Source organism: Sturnira hondurensis, unplaced genomic scaffold (assembly GCF_014824575.4).
Source record: "Sturnira hondurensis isolate 20B ecotype Veracruz unplaced genomic scaffold, ASM1482457v3 Scaffold0000362, whole genome shotgun sequence".
In the NCBI taxonomy this organism is placed as follows: domain Eukaryota; kingdom Metazoa; phylum Chordata; class Mammalia; order Chiroptera; family Phyllostomidae; genus Sturnira; species Sturnira hondurensis.
The window spans coordinates 4,666-19,919 of record NW_028072993.1 but is presented as its reverse complement, the minus strand read 5'-3'; the positions used below and the strand labels follow the sequence as shown (position 1 = coordinate 19,919).

General features: G+C 43.0%; 1 protein-coding gene across 1 annotated transcript in view; it reads right to left on the bottom strand.

Annotated features, from left to right (window-relative positions):
* FAR2 (fatty acyl-CoA reductase 2) overlaps positions 1 to 14,383 on the bottom strand; it is a 124,545-nt gene extending 110,162 nt beyond the window's left edge. The window contains exon 1 of the mRNA XM_037031997.1: positions 14,164 to 14,383. The gene's annotated coding sequence lies outside the window, so the exon portion shown is untranslated. The remainder of the gene's footprint in view (positions 1 to 14,163) is intronic.
* Between the last annotated feature and the right edge of the window lie 871 nt (positions 14,384 to 15,254).

The window sequence follows — 15,254 nt, the reverse complement described above, 5'->3', positions numbered from 1 at the left end:
AGAGCCAGGGCCCAGTTTCTATGGTTGTTATTAACTACTGAAATACACCAGCTCTCTACCACACTGAACCAAAATGACAGAAATGGTTTCTTCCAATTTAAAAATCCTGTCCATGAATCTGTGCCCTATCATACCCAGTCTGCACACACACCAGTCTCTTGTGTGAACTGCCTATTTCTTTTGAAATAATACCACTGTTCATCCAATCACTCAGCTGAAAACCTCAGAATCAAATTTGATTTCTCTTTTTATTTTGCAATGACCAGAATCCACATGCTATTTATTAAGCCCATCTTAGCAGGAGCTGCTGAAGCATAAGGCTTGAGAGCTGGAAGGGACTTGAGAGATAACCTAGTCATTTTTCTAATGTGGATAGAGTCACTGAGCAAGCAGGGCAAAAGTCTGTACTCTTGGGTTCTTGTTCTCACACTAAAGATATTGATAATCCCTCCCTGCTTCTCCGGAGCTTCAGAATCAAACTTTTCCATGTGACAATAGCTCAAACTCTATGAAAGTTACTATTATAAAAATCCATTTTACAAATAGGAAACTGAAGCACAGAGAATTAAAAATGATTTACCTCAGGTCACACACCTTGAAGACTAGTTCCCAAAACCATGTTCCAGACCACTTGGTCACATACCCTTTGTCCCATCCTACCTTTCAGTGGGCAAAGCTCAGACTTATCACCTTTGGGAAACAGTTCCCAATTCTCCCCCCACTCTGGGACGAGTTGGAAGTCTGATCTGCCAAACCCCAGAGTCCCCAGTAAATATCACATTGTATGGAAAGCATTACTTTTTCATCTGTTCTCTCCACAGGATTGAACACACCTGAAGGGAAGTGACTATGTTTTACTATTCTTAACATCCACAGGACTTGACATAATGCCTAACAGTAATCACTAATGAATATTGTTGAATGGCCATCTAACTACTCTTCTTGCCTTCAATTTCTCTTTATTCCAGCCATCTTTCATCTCGAAATGAGCTGGGGAAACTAGTGAGACCTTTAGTTGTAAGTGCAATGGAAAAACATAAGGCCTTCACTATCTTCCTTCATAACCAAAGATAAGCCTTTTGATTATTGCTCCCTAAATGTCTGCCTGGCCGTGAACTTATAATGCTATTAACACAGTAATATTTTTCATCCATAGTCACTATCTCAGACCCACATTATTTTAAATTTTATACTTGGACTTGTGAGTGTGAAATAAAGTAATTTATTTTATTTAAACTAACCCATTAGACCAGAAATTAGATCCCTACAAGCAGGTCAAAGAAGTACATTTGATCTTAGCACTGAAGGTCCTAGAGTATTCACAGTCAAAGTGGGCTTCAGAAGGCACTGCAGTGAGGTTAATTTTAAGTGACTTTATGCTTAAATTTGTTAGTTCCAACTGAGGTGTTTAGACTGCTACTGTTTCCCATGGTTTGAAACCATATGCAGAATTATAATAAACAGTGCTGAGTTCATGGGATCTCCAAGTGGAAAAATGTATTTTTATTTCTCACATCATATTGAAAAGATTAATTCTAAATGGGAAAGGCAAAATAATTAACTCTTTGAAAATGATTTTGACCTTTGAGTGAGTAAAAATCACTAACTACAGAAAAATAATACTCATTAATTGGGCTCTATTAAAATTAAAAACTGGTGTTCATCAAAAGAAAAAAAAACTAACAGACTGAAAAGGAAAGCAACAGCTTGGAAGAAGCCATTCCTAATACACATATCCAATAAAGGAACTGTGTCTAGAATATATAAAGCATATGTATTAATCATTATGAAAAAGACGATAGACAAATAGATAAAGACTTGGGCATTTCTCAAGAGATCTAAATGGCCCCCCTCAAAAAAGCCAATATAAAAAGGTGCTCAGTTTCGTCAGTCATCAAAGGTATAAATAAGTAAGACCACTGCACCATACAACTACTCTCCTGCCAAAATGGCTAAAATGGGGACAGAAAACAAGAAATGGTGATAAGGATCTGAAACCAGGAGATCTTTTAAGTGTGCTTCTGGGAGTATAAATTTGTACAACCACTTCAGAAAACTCTTTGGCAGATTTCATTAAAACGCTCTACAGAACGCAATTCCATGTTGAAGTATACCCAACAACACATGTACTTATGTTTAACAAAGAACATTCATATCAATGTTCCTAGCAGCACTGTTCCTAAGAATCCCATAGTGGTAACCACACAATTGTTCATCAACAACAGAACAGAGGGATTTAATACGGTATATTCACAACCTGGAGTACTGCACAGCAGTGAGAATGAATAATCCACAAATTTACACAGTTTGGGTGAATCTCACCAATATCATGTTGAGTAAAGAAGCCAAACACCAGAGAAACCACGCTATATGGTTTCCTTTATGTGACCTCTCAAAATTTGCCAAGCTAATCTGTGACTTAGAAGTCAGAATGGTGGTTCTTCTGGGAGGAAATAGGTAGTGACTGGTTGGAAGCACAGTGTGGGCTCATGGAGTGACCAGAACACTTTGTTTTGTTTTGTTTTTTTGTCTGGAGACTGGAATCTGGGAGATGCTTGAGCATGTTCAACTTACTGTGTTAACAATATACTCACTTTTCCTCATGTGAATTATACCTCATAAAAATAATAAAAGTCAAGCCCTGGCTGGTGTAGCTCAGTGGATTGAGCATGGGCCTGCGAACTACACAACTGCGGTTCGATTCCCAGTCAGGGCACATGCCTGGGTTGCAGGCCAATTCCCAGTTCCCGGCAGGGGACGAATGAGAGGCAACCATACATTGATATTTTTCTCTCTCTCTCTCTCTCTCTCCTTCCCTTCCCCTCTAAGATAAATAAATAAAATCTTAAAAAAAAACAGTAAGTAAAAGCAAATTTAAAAAAATAAAATAAAATAATAAAAGTCACATGGAGAAGAAACTCCTGGTGAAGACAACAGTCATTACTCACACTCATTATCAATTCATACCTGCAATGTACCTAAGGTTGTTTTTTATTTAGTATTTATTTATTTTTATAACACAAAATACTTAGTGGATAGAGTTTCATCACCTCATTCCATTGCGGTAGGGAGAAGTCAAGTTTCCGGTCAGGTATGAGGTCCCTGGGGGTGAGGGGCTGAATTGGCCTGAACTCGTGCATGAGAAACCTACACCACAGTATCTCAGTGTGTGACCTTATTTGGAAATAAGTTGTTACAGATATAACTAGGTAAAATGAGGTCCTATCAAATTAGAGTGGGCCCCTAATCCAAAATGACTCCCGTCCTTATCAAAGAGGAAATTTAGACACAGACATGCTTAGGGGGGATATGATATAAACACACTGGGAGAAGACGACCTACAAGGCAAGGAGAGAGGCTGGAACAGATTCTTCTCTCACAACTCCCAGGAGGCACCAACCCTGCCAACACCTTGATTTTGGATTTCTAGTCTCCAGATCTGTGAGACAATAGATTTTTGTTATTCAAACCACTCGGTTTGAGCTATTTTGTTACAGCAGTCCAAGCAAACTAATACATTGGGAAAACCGAAAGGTCAGGTAAGTGTCTTGCCTGTGGACACCAGCCAGACAGCAGGAAGGGAAAGTTATATTAAAGGCTTCTGTGCACAAGGGACTGCTCTTCTCCACCCAACACACACACTTCAATTAGCATCTTATATGCTTGGCAAAAATGGGGAGCAGTGTTATGCAGGGGAATGGCACAATCCTTTTCCTGTTTTGGAACAATGTGGTGCCCTGAGTCACGTGACACACTGAAGATGGATCATGAAAACCTAAGCCTCCCAAACAGTTCTCTGGGCCATGGGAGGAACCTTTAGAGGGGATATCCCTGACCTGGCAGTAGCCTAGGTCTGGAGTATTTCAAAGACGGAAAGGGGACAACTTGATTGTTCTTCCAGGTTCCCACCTTGCTCCAGTCATGACCTCCTTGAGAATCTGCTGAAAGCTATAAATCCTCTCATCAGACAAATGTCATACTCACCCAGGTTTAAGGGTATAGGTAAGGGTTTTTTTAAGACAGGGGATTGGTTTCTTGCTCTCTTTTCTAGAAATAAAGATAAATGGTTAAATAAAACAGGGCTTCCCACTCATCATCTCAGAGAAACACTGCAACGAACTACTGGTCCCATGCCAAGATGCAAAGGTATTCTGGAAACTTTGCATCTTTCCCACATTGGTTGATTTTGCTCTTCCCCTGTATCTTTTCCCCCTGGGATTAGTAGTTAATTACTACGAAAGAGACCCTGGTTAGGGGCAGAAAGAAAGGGGAAGCCTGAGGATGGGACCCACTCCATAGCCAAGTTTGGGGAGTGAAAACTGGAGAGGAGAGGAGCTCAGGCTGGTTAGTCTTCAGGACTTGTGAGTAGCAGAATATTGTGTCCTTGGGAAGAACTTTCATTCTCTTCCCTGTGGATTTTTTATTTTAACTCCATTTCCCATCAAGTCCTTATTGCTGAGAGCTATGGGAAGCCAAATCATTGAGCAGAGCTGGTCAAAGGGGAAAGAAAAGAACACAAAAGCATGAGTATTTTATATTTTTACACTGAGGATCTTAACTAAAACATTCCACAAACTTTTAAGTTGTAACTGGTTAACTATTCCTCAAACAGTAAGGAGAATTAAAACTTAAGGTCAGGTACTTTAACTTGTTCACCATTGTATTTGCAGAGCAAAATATACCCTCTCTGTCACATGAAAGACACTCAGTAAATTGTAGGAATGAATGAATGAGTAAATGAAGAATGAATGAATGGAATGGTCATGGGATTTGCAGTAACAAGATTTGGATACCAGTCTACTCATCCATTGCACAGATGTGTGACAAGTTACTTTGTATCTTTGGGACTGGTTTTTCCTTTCTATAAAATTCGGGAACTGGACCAAATAGAGATAAGACACTCAGACATTCTACAGTGCAGAATATGAATACACTTAGAGAGAAACTATTTGTAGTCACCACTACGTACAGGTGATAAGATGATATGATACGTGCCAATGCATAGGTCACTAGGAGTTCAGGGAAGTTTGATTCCAGCAAGTTCAACTCTGTCCTAAAAGAAACTGAGACCTGATTTACCTAACATGCAATCCTATGATCCGCATGCACCCCGAGGCAATTTGCATAGCCACTGCTTTAGTCAGGACTAGTCCCAAATAGCAGGAGGAGGAGGCAATGTCTCAGTTCCACCAGGAGAACGTTTTGACAAGTACACACTGTTGCAAGAAGGAAGGAAACTACTCATCCGGATGAGAGAAATTAACTCTTTCAAATCACCAAAAATTCCTACAGCTTTGAGAATAGTTTTGTAGCTGGTTTTTAATACCCTCGAAGACTTTTGGTAAGAGAACAAGAGTCCAACTTTTAGATTATATACTTGTCTTGAGGGCAGGTATGTCCTGAAGGTCTTATATAAACAATGCATGACAGAAATGAGATTCAATTCAGAATGAGACAACACTTAATAGTGTAACAGAAACTGACATAAAGTTGATTTCGTTGATATTTATCAGGCTATCTTATTTATGTGTATGATTCAAGTGAAATTAAGTGGACAGTTTCTCTTGTTTTAGCTAAATGGCTCTTTTTATTAAATGAATACTGCCCATCTTTAAGATGCTTTCATTACTAGATAAAACTATGCTGCTACCATCTAGGTATCTTATAGTATTAAATGTTATTTCTTCAATGTAATAAGCAAAAAGACTTCCATACATGCACACACTGAATTGTTACACACAACTGGGCAGATTCCTCCAGTTTCTTCACAATATTGTGCATTGGCATATCTAACTCCACTAGCAATACTCAAGTGGTTTAAAAAATGTTGGGGCCAGACATATAATTTAATAGTCTTCCTAATTTCCTCCTATCCCATCTTCAAGAATACCTGGGGTTTGTGCTGACTTTTGTGGAATGTGTCCTCTCACTGACCTGTGATAAATAAAGCCCCATTTGTCTAAAACGTGGAGTATTTTCACAACGACTTTTTCTCATTTCTTGGCTCAGGAAATATTATGCTTGCCTCCTGTGATCATCCTGTTATTCACCAGCTAGTATTACAGCCCCAACAACTCCTCAGCTGGGGTGAAAGGCTAAAAACGCAAATAGGACAGGCCCTGGTTCTGCCTTTTCTCCACTCGTGCACAGGAGAGAGCCTTTGCTTTCCCTTCCTCCCCTCGGCTCTGTGCTCCCCTGTTTTGGGGCCACCTCTGGGAGAGCCTGGGGAGTTAAAATGTCTTCACTAGAAGATAACAGTATGTCCAAAGCCACAGGACACAACATATTGTCAACTGCAGCTTGAAAATACTTCTTCAGCACTGCAAGGGTTAAGGATAGAAACTTATCCAAGACTTTTAAAATAAACCACGACGTAAACAATAAACAAATGTTATTCTTAGTGTCTGGTAATTATAGTAATTTATTTGTTATCTACTTAATCACACTGTTGACTACACAATATTCTTTCGTTTGATACAAGTGTTGAATAAAATGAAAACATACCTATTGAATGATCTCGCCTAAAACCGTTCTTTTTTTAAAGGTAGGTCTCTGAGTTAGTAGTCATGGAAAATGCTCAGAGGAATGAGGCTGGCAAGGAGCCCACTATTTCATACCATTGGATTCCCTCAGAATACCCGGATCTGGAAAGATTCTGTGGTAGCAGTGACAGACCTGAGCATTACTCCTCAGGTGTGCTATCTTCTTCCAGTTCTAAGTTTCACAGAAGTACCTGGACCACTCGTTCCCACCTTTTTGTACCTGAGCTATGCTGGTTGTTTCTAAAGCACCTGGTGATTTTCATGCCAAAAGTCCTGATTCAGTAAGTGTGCAGTAGGGACAGTGAAATCTGTATTTCTGTCACCCACAAATTAAGACTGTTATCCTTAAACCATCACTCTTCATAAAAGGTACAATAATAAAAAGTAGATTTGTCTCATTATTGAAATAAACATTGGAGGTGATCGCACACAGGAAATCCATGCTCACAGGTAGCAGATTTCAACAACTAAGTAACATTAGGGTTAATTAGCCCCTCTACCTCCTGGAGCTCTTGTTATGTTGATCTGTGTGCCTAGTCTTTACTTATGAGTTCAAATATTTTAATGCTTCTTAAAAGCTATTACTTTATACCTTTGCTATAGACTGAATGTTTGAGTTCCCCTCAAATTCATATGTTGATAGCTGGTTGTCACTTTGATGGTGCTTGGAGGTGATTGGGCATGAGGGTGGATCCCTCCACAGTGGGATTACGTGACTTTACCAAGAAGATTCCAGAGAACTCTCACGTTGGAAGGGTCCAACGTGAGGTGATGATGAAAGGTCATCTATGAACCATGAAGTGGGCTCTCCCAGCCTAAAAACTGTTAGAAACAAATTTCTGTTGTGTATAAGCCACCCAGTCTAGGGTACTTTGTTATACTGGCCTGAATTAAGGCTACCCCCAAAACATGAACAAATGAACAACAAATCTACTAAAATTATTGATGGCTAATGAGTTTAACATCCTAGAGCAGTGACCCACAAAACATTACCTGCAGAAGGCCAGATGGTAGATACATGAATGTCTGTCCAGAATGTACCTAGCCATGTACTACGAAAATTGGAGGCATTTATTTAAAAAGATACAAGGTACAAGAAATATTGCTCATAGGAGAATGACGCCTCAGTTCCCTTCAAAGTAGGTACCCTGGGACCTCACCCAGTTCTCCCAGCGTCTCTTCCACTGTTCAAAATACTCTGCAAAATCCTTTGCTGGCATCTCTGTCAGCTGCCTTGTCATACATATTTTCCTGGTTGGTCTGAAATCTCTTCCCCTTCAAAGGTGATTTTAGTTTTGGGAAAAGTCAGAAGTCACAGGGCACCTAATCTGGGCTGTAGGGGGCTGAGTCACCTAGGCTGACGATCTTTGTCGACTGCAACCCGTACACGTACAACATTTTCAGGTGTTCTGCTTGTTGCAGGCCTTCCAGAACATGGATCACTTTCAACCGATTCTCGACCATCTTTGAAGCATTTGTGCACATTTTTATTTGTGTTGCACTCATTGCATCGTCCCCGAAAGCCTTCTGAATCATCTGACTAGTTTCTGAGGGGGAATGCTCAAACTTAATGCAAAATCTGATGCAGATGTGCTCATTTTGAATTTGATATCCACACAGTACACATGCTCACTCAGTAGCATCTACTGCCCCCACTGACTTGTACAGTGAAGTCATCATTGTTCAGGCAGGCGCGTTTCAGTCCACTCTCCTTGGCTGCCAGGTTACATCAATGTCGCACAAACCATTCTCATTACATTAACAATGGGTGGCCTTTTTCCGGACAGACCTCGTATTAGTCTTTGCAGGTCACAACCATTCATTGAGTGGGGCACTAAAACAGCCATAGACACGATGCTGAATCGATGCAGGATACTGGCTGGTTTTGATTAAACTTTATTTATGTGCACAGAAATTTGCATTTCATATATCATATGCTACAGAACATTCTTCTTCTTTTTTATTTTTTCCAACCTCTTAAAGAAATAAAAACCATTCTTAGTTCAAGGGTTCAAGGGTTCCACAAAAATAGGCTGGGGCCAAATGTGGCACTCAGGCCATAGCTCACTGATCCTGAGCTCCAGCACCAAGCGGATGAAGCTGCCACCGAGTCCATAGCTGTGTAAACCCTTCTCTTCTGTCTCACTCTGTTGCATTGCTCTTTGGCCACGGATTGCATTCCTGCCTCCACCCCACCGCCATGCAGATGCAGTGGGGACCAAGAAAGAATGTATGCATGAGATTCATTGCACAATCACACACACTCTGTATATTCAGTGTCTGGCTCTGCAGCAGATACATTACAAACACCAAACAGGGCCCAGACCTACAGGTCTCCCCTGCTGTTGGTATGTCAGGTTCCTCGAGTGTGAATCTAGACTTGACAGAATGGACCTCAGTGAGGTCCTGCAGAGCCTTATCAAGGAGTACAATTTAAAAAAAATAAACATTTTTAATTAGATTGCAGATCTTGTTTGTGAATATCTCTTTATGTCTTATCCATATAGCAGAATTGTTTTGATCATCAACTTAAAACCCATTAACAGGGTCAATTCTGGCCTCCTGTTTTCTTCCAGCTAAGTAGCATGAAAGACATGAGAGAAGCTGATGGTTAATAGAGGGCTATGGATGTTAAAAGGCTTAATCTATTAATATAGGGCAGCATTTCCCAAAGTGTGTTATACTGAATACTGACTCTGTTAGATGTTCTGCCGAAAAAAGCATTTCAAGGTCAAGCGAGTCCAGGAGATGTAGCCTAAAATACCTCTTCTTTTTTGATGATTCTTAACAAGCATGAGTATATTAAAGGGTCTGAGGAGTCTTGCAATAAAATTGTTTAGGCTAAATCAAGGATTTCTCAAGCTTACACGATCAGGAAAGCTTTTTTTTTTCTTTCACACAACTGTTATCAACATTCCAAGAAACTAATACTCCAGAGGAAAAAACATTTGGGGAAACCCTGATATAGACAAGGGGGAAGAATTTCAAGGTTTTGTGCAGGGGAGTGAGTTATAATTTAGAACAATCATTTCAGTGAGGACCAGTCCCTTTTCTCCTAGTTTTTGTCATTTTAAGAAATTACTGCATATTCTATCCATGAACTACAGCCAGAAAAACAGGAGCCTTATTTGTTGCGGTGGCAACCTTTGAATGATTGTGAAATGCATGTGCGATTTTAAAATAATCCCAACAGTACAAATGACAGCATGAAAAGCAAGCATCCTCTCACCTGTCTCCCATCTCCACCCACAGCCCGGCCTACATTCTAGAGGTACAAACTGGGGTTAGCAGTTCACATTTCACTCTTCGGTTCTTCCTAGGCAACTGCCAGTCACACGCATGTGAGCCTATTGTTTTAGATTACAAACAGTCAGCAGTATCTATCAAAGGACTTTACTCACACTCCTCCCTGCCTTGCCACCTCTCACATCTGCTGCTGCACTGACTTCTGTCCATTTTACTTTCGAAATGCATCTCTCTTCTCTCCATCTGCCCGGAAGGTGCTGTCCTCAGTGCTCTGTCCTAGTTGGTTTCCCTCTTCTCATCCTTGACCCCTCTAGTCCATTCTCTTACGGTAACCATAAAGATCTCCTTAAAATATAAATTAGACAGTCTCTGGCTTCCAGGTTTTCCAAGGCTTCCCACTAAAATGAAATTCAAAATCTTTACCAAGATCTGTGAAATTTAGCATCACTAGGCTCCTTCTTACCTCCTCACACTCATACCCAGACTCAGCATAACCCTCACCAAACTCGAACCACTCGAGTGCCTTTGGACACTTCCGGCCAGCCTTCTCATCTGTCTCCTTTTAAAGCCTTTCCATTTACTATTTCCTCTGCCCAGAATACCCCAATTTTTTTTTTTTTGCCAAGTCAACTCATATGCTTCTTTTAAATATTAATTTAAATCTCTTTTTTTGTCAAAAAGACCTTCCCAGAGCAACAAATCTGAGCCAGCCCCTCTCTTATTTACGTAACACTTTGTTTTCCATACTACTTCCAACAACTTGTTATCATATGTTTATTTTTTCAATGTCTGCAAGTTCCAAAAGAATAGGGAGCATATCTGCTCTATTTAACACCGAATGCTGTAAAACTGGCAATGTCTCTGGTCGCAGAATGGGCTTAGTAATTATTTGTTATATGAATGAAGTTAAGCAGTAGAAAATTCTCTTATGGTTTTATTTCCTGTCTTTTCTTTACACAAAATTTAGTCCCCTCCAAATTTCATTTTTTGCAAACTTGTCATGCAGATGACTCATACGTCCATTCTTCTCTGTTACAAGTGGAACTTTAAGGGACACCTCATGCAACTCCCCACTTAAGCTTCACTAACCACGTCAGTTTCTTTCACTCTCTTCTTGGGCACTCATTGCACTTATTTTCTCTACCATTCATTCCATGCCAAGTCTTATAATATCTTGTAACAGCCTATCTGCTCTTGTTACTTAACACCTTATATTTACAGATTTTGTCTTGCCAATGATGTCATAAGTCTATCAAGTACAGGACTTGGTATTCATATCCTACAGTATACAGCAGGCCCCTGAACAGAGCAGTTGCAGGGAAGAAGTCTCCATCCACCCCCTTTAAAGGTGAAGGCATTGATATGGGGGGTTGACCCATTTCCTTTCACTTTCTTTTTTCCCTCGGCCCTTCTGAGTGTGTTGCAATTACGCTGGGAGTGAAAGCTGGAATAAAGATAAGATCTGAGGTCAGAGAGACGTAAGTAGGGAAGGGGTGTGAAGACAGAGGACTAGCCCAGTCTCTCACTTCCTCCAGCAGAATGGCAGGAGGTAAGGGCAACTTGATAAGGGAATAGGTGTGTTTTATATTGCTAGGCATCTATCTCCTAGAATATATAAAAGCATGACTTGTTCAAGATTTGAAAATAGGGATTTTTAAAACTTAAGTGAAACTATGAGGAGCACACCCTCAAAAAAACTTCAATCATTGACTCAGTTTCTCTTCATTTAATATTTAGATGACATACACTAAAACATCAACTTAATTCAGAAAGTGTCTTTGGGATCCATGAAGTTATTCTGTGCCTCGTGTTGCCACTTCTCATCTTGTCCAAATAACGGTATTTGAGGAATATATAAAACACTGAATACCTCGGCCACTTTCCCCTCCACCAAAATGTAAGGCCTATAAAGGATCTGCAATCTTTTATTATACTAAGCCAACCTTCCTCAACTTACTTCTGAAAAACCGGTGTTGTTAAGCATGTAACAACACCATCTTTGCTAGTGTAGAATTGTTCGAGGTAGGTACACATTTTCATAATCCCAACTCTTTTTACCTAGTGTATCTTCACAAGCTTTTAAGATGAATAGAGTAGCAGATATTGTCTGTTGTCTTAATTTTGTCAATGAGGAAACTGGGCATAGAGGGCTTATTGACATAGTCCGCAGCAGCTCACTTGTGCTGCAGAATTCCCCTGAAATGTGGAGTTATTATGAGACAATGCTGCTGTTCAGTGAGTTCTCAGACAGGGTTGTTACCCTGGGGTCAGAACTGGCTGCAGAATTTGCAGAATCTCCTGTACAGTGAGCATTTGGAGCTCCTTGTTTGAAATTTATTAAGGAAGCCAAAGGGGACAGAACATTAAACCAAGCAGGGGGGCCCTTCCAAGTACAGGGCCCTGTGTGACAGCACAGCTGTGTGTCCCTGAAGAGGCACCTGCCTGGGGTATGTGGATGGCTAACATTTGGGTACTAAAGAGACCCTGAACTCCTGAACGTTTAGGCAGAATTCTGTGTGAATGTGCAAATGATTGTTTCTTGTATTTCACAGCTTTTGTCAGATTTTTACAGTGGTCTGTTAATACAACGAAGTGTTAAGAATAAATCTTCAAGAGCAATGAACGTTCTCACATAGCCTACAATGTCAGAACAAATTGGCAGGGATCAGCATGAGGGCGGTTACTGTGCATGACTCTTCATGAGAATATTTATGAATGAGTGAGTTCTCATGAAAGCAGGGAAATGAATACAAGAACCAAAAATGTTGCCAGAAAGAAATATGATCAAGAATGCATCTTCAAAATATAGGAAATCAAATAGTGAGGTATTCAAGGTGACCATATGCTTTATCAACCCCAAAGTAGTAGCTGATAATGAGTTATTTTCTTTATTTTCACCCCTTAAAAGAAGGTTCTCCTTCTTCTGTAATTAGGTGTCACATTCTTTCCTTTAAATAAAGGAGAAATGTATCACTGGAAGATCTGCCAACTCATTGCAATTTATATTTATTTTATACATAATTATAACCCACTGTTAGGAATTGGAGTGAGGTAGGATTTTGTCACAATAATAAAGCCTGGGGAAAAGTACCCTCAGAAAAAGGAAAAGAGAAATCAAAAGACCTGCATCCTGCCAGCGGTGGTCATGTCTTAGAAGGGTCACACAAATATCCCTACATGTGGATTTTGCTGAAAAGGCTGCTTTGGCTGTTTGAGTGTCTGCCTTAAAACTGTCTGCAGTCTCTTTGCACTTTTTAGACTAAAAATGGGGATATGGAGAGATGGGTCATTGAATCCACAGAGTAACCCTCATATTTCCATTTGCACAGTGTCAAACTTCCCTTGATGCAGCCTCTCGCAAGCAGAAAGAGCACGCGTGAACTGTTTCCTGGTCACTCTGCCGTGCCCTCTCCGTGCTTGCTATCATAGCACCGTGGACACTCTACATGATTTCACTGGCTGCCAAAGCTCTTGGGTTCCAGAGAGAACTGTGGTTGCTCCCACCAGGTATCTCATCTACCGAAGAATGTGTTCATAAATCTAACGAGACCTGACGCTGAAAGAATAGGAGACTGGCAAGTGGGGCACCTTCCAGCGGTTTCTAGGACTCAGTTGCTCATTTGTTTTCTCAATGGAATGGAATTGCCCGGGGGGTAATCTTAACTTGCCTTCCCGCAGGCCATCTACTGCAACTAGAGTCTTCTGGTACTTGTACCCCTGCTCTCTGTATGATGGCCACAGGAAGAGGTCGAAACTTTCAACTGGGACAAGCCCCATCCCGATGCCCCAGGCCTCTTCAGCCTAGGGCTGGGTACTAGCCAGGCTGCACCGGGGGGAGGGGGTTCAGGGCGGGGGGTTAGATGCGCACGCACAGCCCAGGGTTGGGGACGCGCAAAGCCGCGATCTCGGGTTTGGGCGATGAGAAGCGGGAAATGCAGGCAGGGCAGCGGGAGGACGCCGCGCCACTTGCCGTCCCAGGGTCGGCGTGATCTCTCTAGGAACCGACCCCGGGGCCAAGGAGGCCTAGGAGAGCCCCGGCCAGGCGCTCTCCCCCTCGACCCCGGCAGCTCCGGCGCGGCTCTCCACGTTAACCCTCGCGGGCCCGGGCCCCTCGCCGCTGTTCCCGCCCTAGTGCACCCTACCTCCGCGGGCTGGGCGGGCGGCCAGGTGCCCTAAACCGCCCGCTGCCCGCAGGGTGCGGCGAGGGCGCTGCCGCGGCACCCTGGGAAAGCTCCTGGGCGCCCCTGCCGGGCCAGACTCCCCCTCGACCTAACCTCGGGCCCTGCGGGGACCCGCCCTTCCCGCCCACCCAGCCTGCGCTTCGCCCCGTCAGACGCGGGCTCTGCTAGCGCACGGGCTGCCGCCCCTGGAATACCTGCGCCCGCGACTCGGGCTGGGGTTCAACGAGCGCTGCTCCGAATCCCGGTCCTCCCGAGGCCACTAGGAAACTGCTCTGGTCTTTCGGCTCCAGAACGTTACACTATATATCCGGCTCGCAGGCTGGGTGTGGGGCGGGAGGAAACCGCCCTTCCCCCGACCTTCCCCGCGGCCTCCGCCTCGTGCGCCGAGCCCGCGGCGGCCCCGGCTGGGGCGGAAGGAGGACCAGCGGTTGGCGGGGGTCCTGCGGGCCGCAGGGCGACAGCGTGCAGGGCAGGGCGGTAGCGCGTTCAGGCCAGCCCCGAGCCTCCATTCATTCATGCCCCAGCAGATCCACGCTATTACTCCAGGGACCGCCCCCCTCATTTTTTAATAGGTGGGTGAGGGGAAAGGGAATAGGAGACGCGCCCCTCTCTAGTCTGGAAAAGGAGAGCCTCCACACTTCAGAAAGGAGAGGAGGGAGGGAGGAGAGAGATAGACAGACAGACAGACAAAGGGTGAAAAGTTCTGGTCGGAACACTTGAAGGACGCATCTTTCCCCACCCACCCTAGCCGAGAAGGCGGGCAAAAATCCGAGTTTGCTCAGCTCAGCCGCTCTGCACACCCCGTGGGAGGGGTGCTCTTGTGTCTACCTGCCCCAAACTCTGTGGGAGGCGCCCCTGAAACACCCACCAGCTCAGTGTCCTTTCAAAAACACAGGAAGGGCTGGAGACGCGGTTCACTCGGAACCAGATGTGGAGGGGAGAGATCTTCGTAAGTTGTGCGGGGAGTGGGCAGGTGGGTAGGACCGGAGAGGATCAGATGCGGGGTGAAGGCGCAGTGGGGCTGACTTTGCTCAAGAGCCGTTCTCCAGATTTTTTAAAAGACGTTTGGTTTCTTAGCATGATAGCTTTTTAGGGGGCTTAGATTTGGTTCTTGTCAGGGCAAACTTACAGAGGGTAAGACAGGCAGGTCAGTGGAGCAGTCACAGTTCTCATCAGACCAGTACTGAAAACCGGCCAACGCCCAGCCTAATCCCTTGGACACAATGAAAGACAACTTCCCTCATAAATATGCTACATTAAGAAAATCCTGAAAAGAATATTGCTT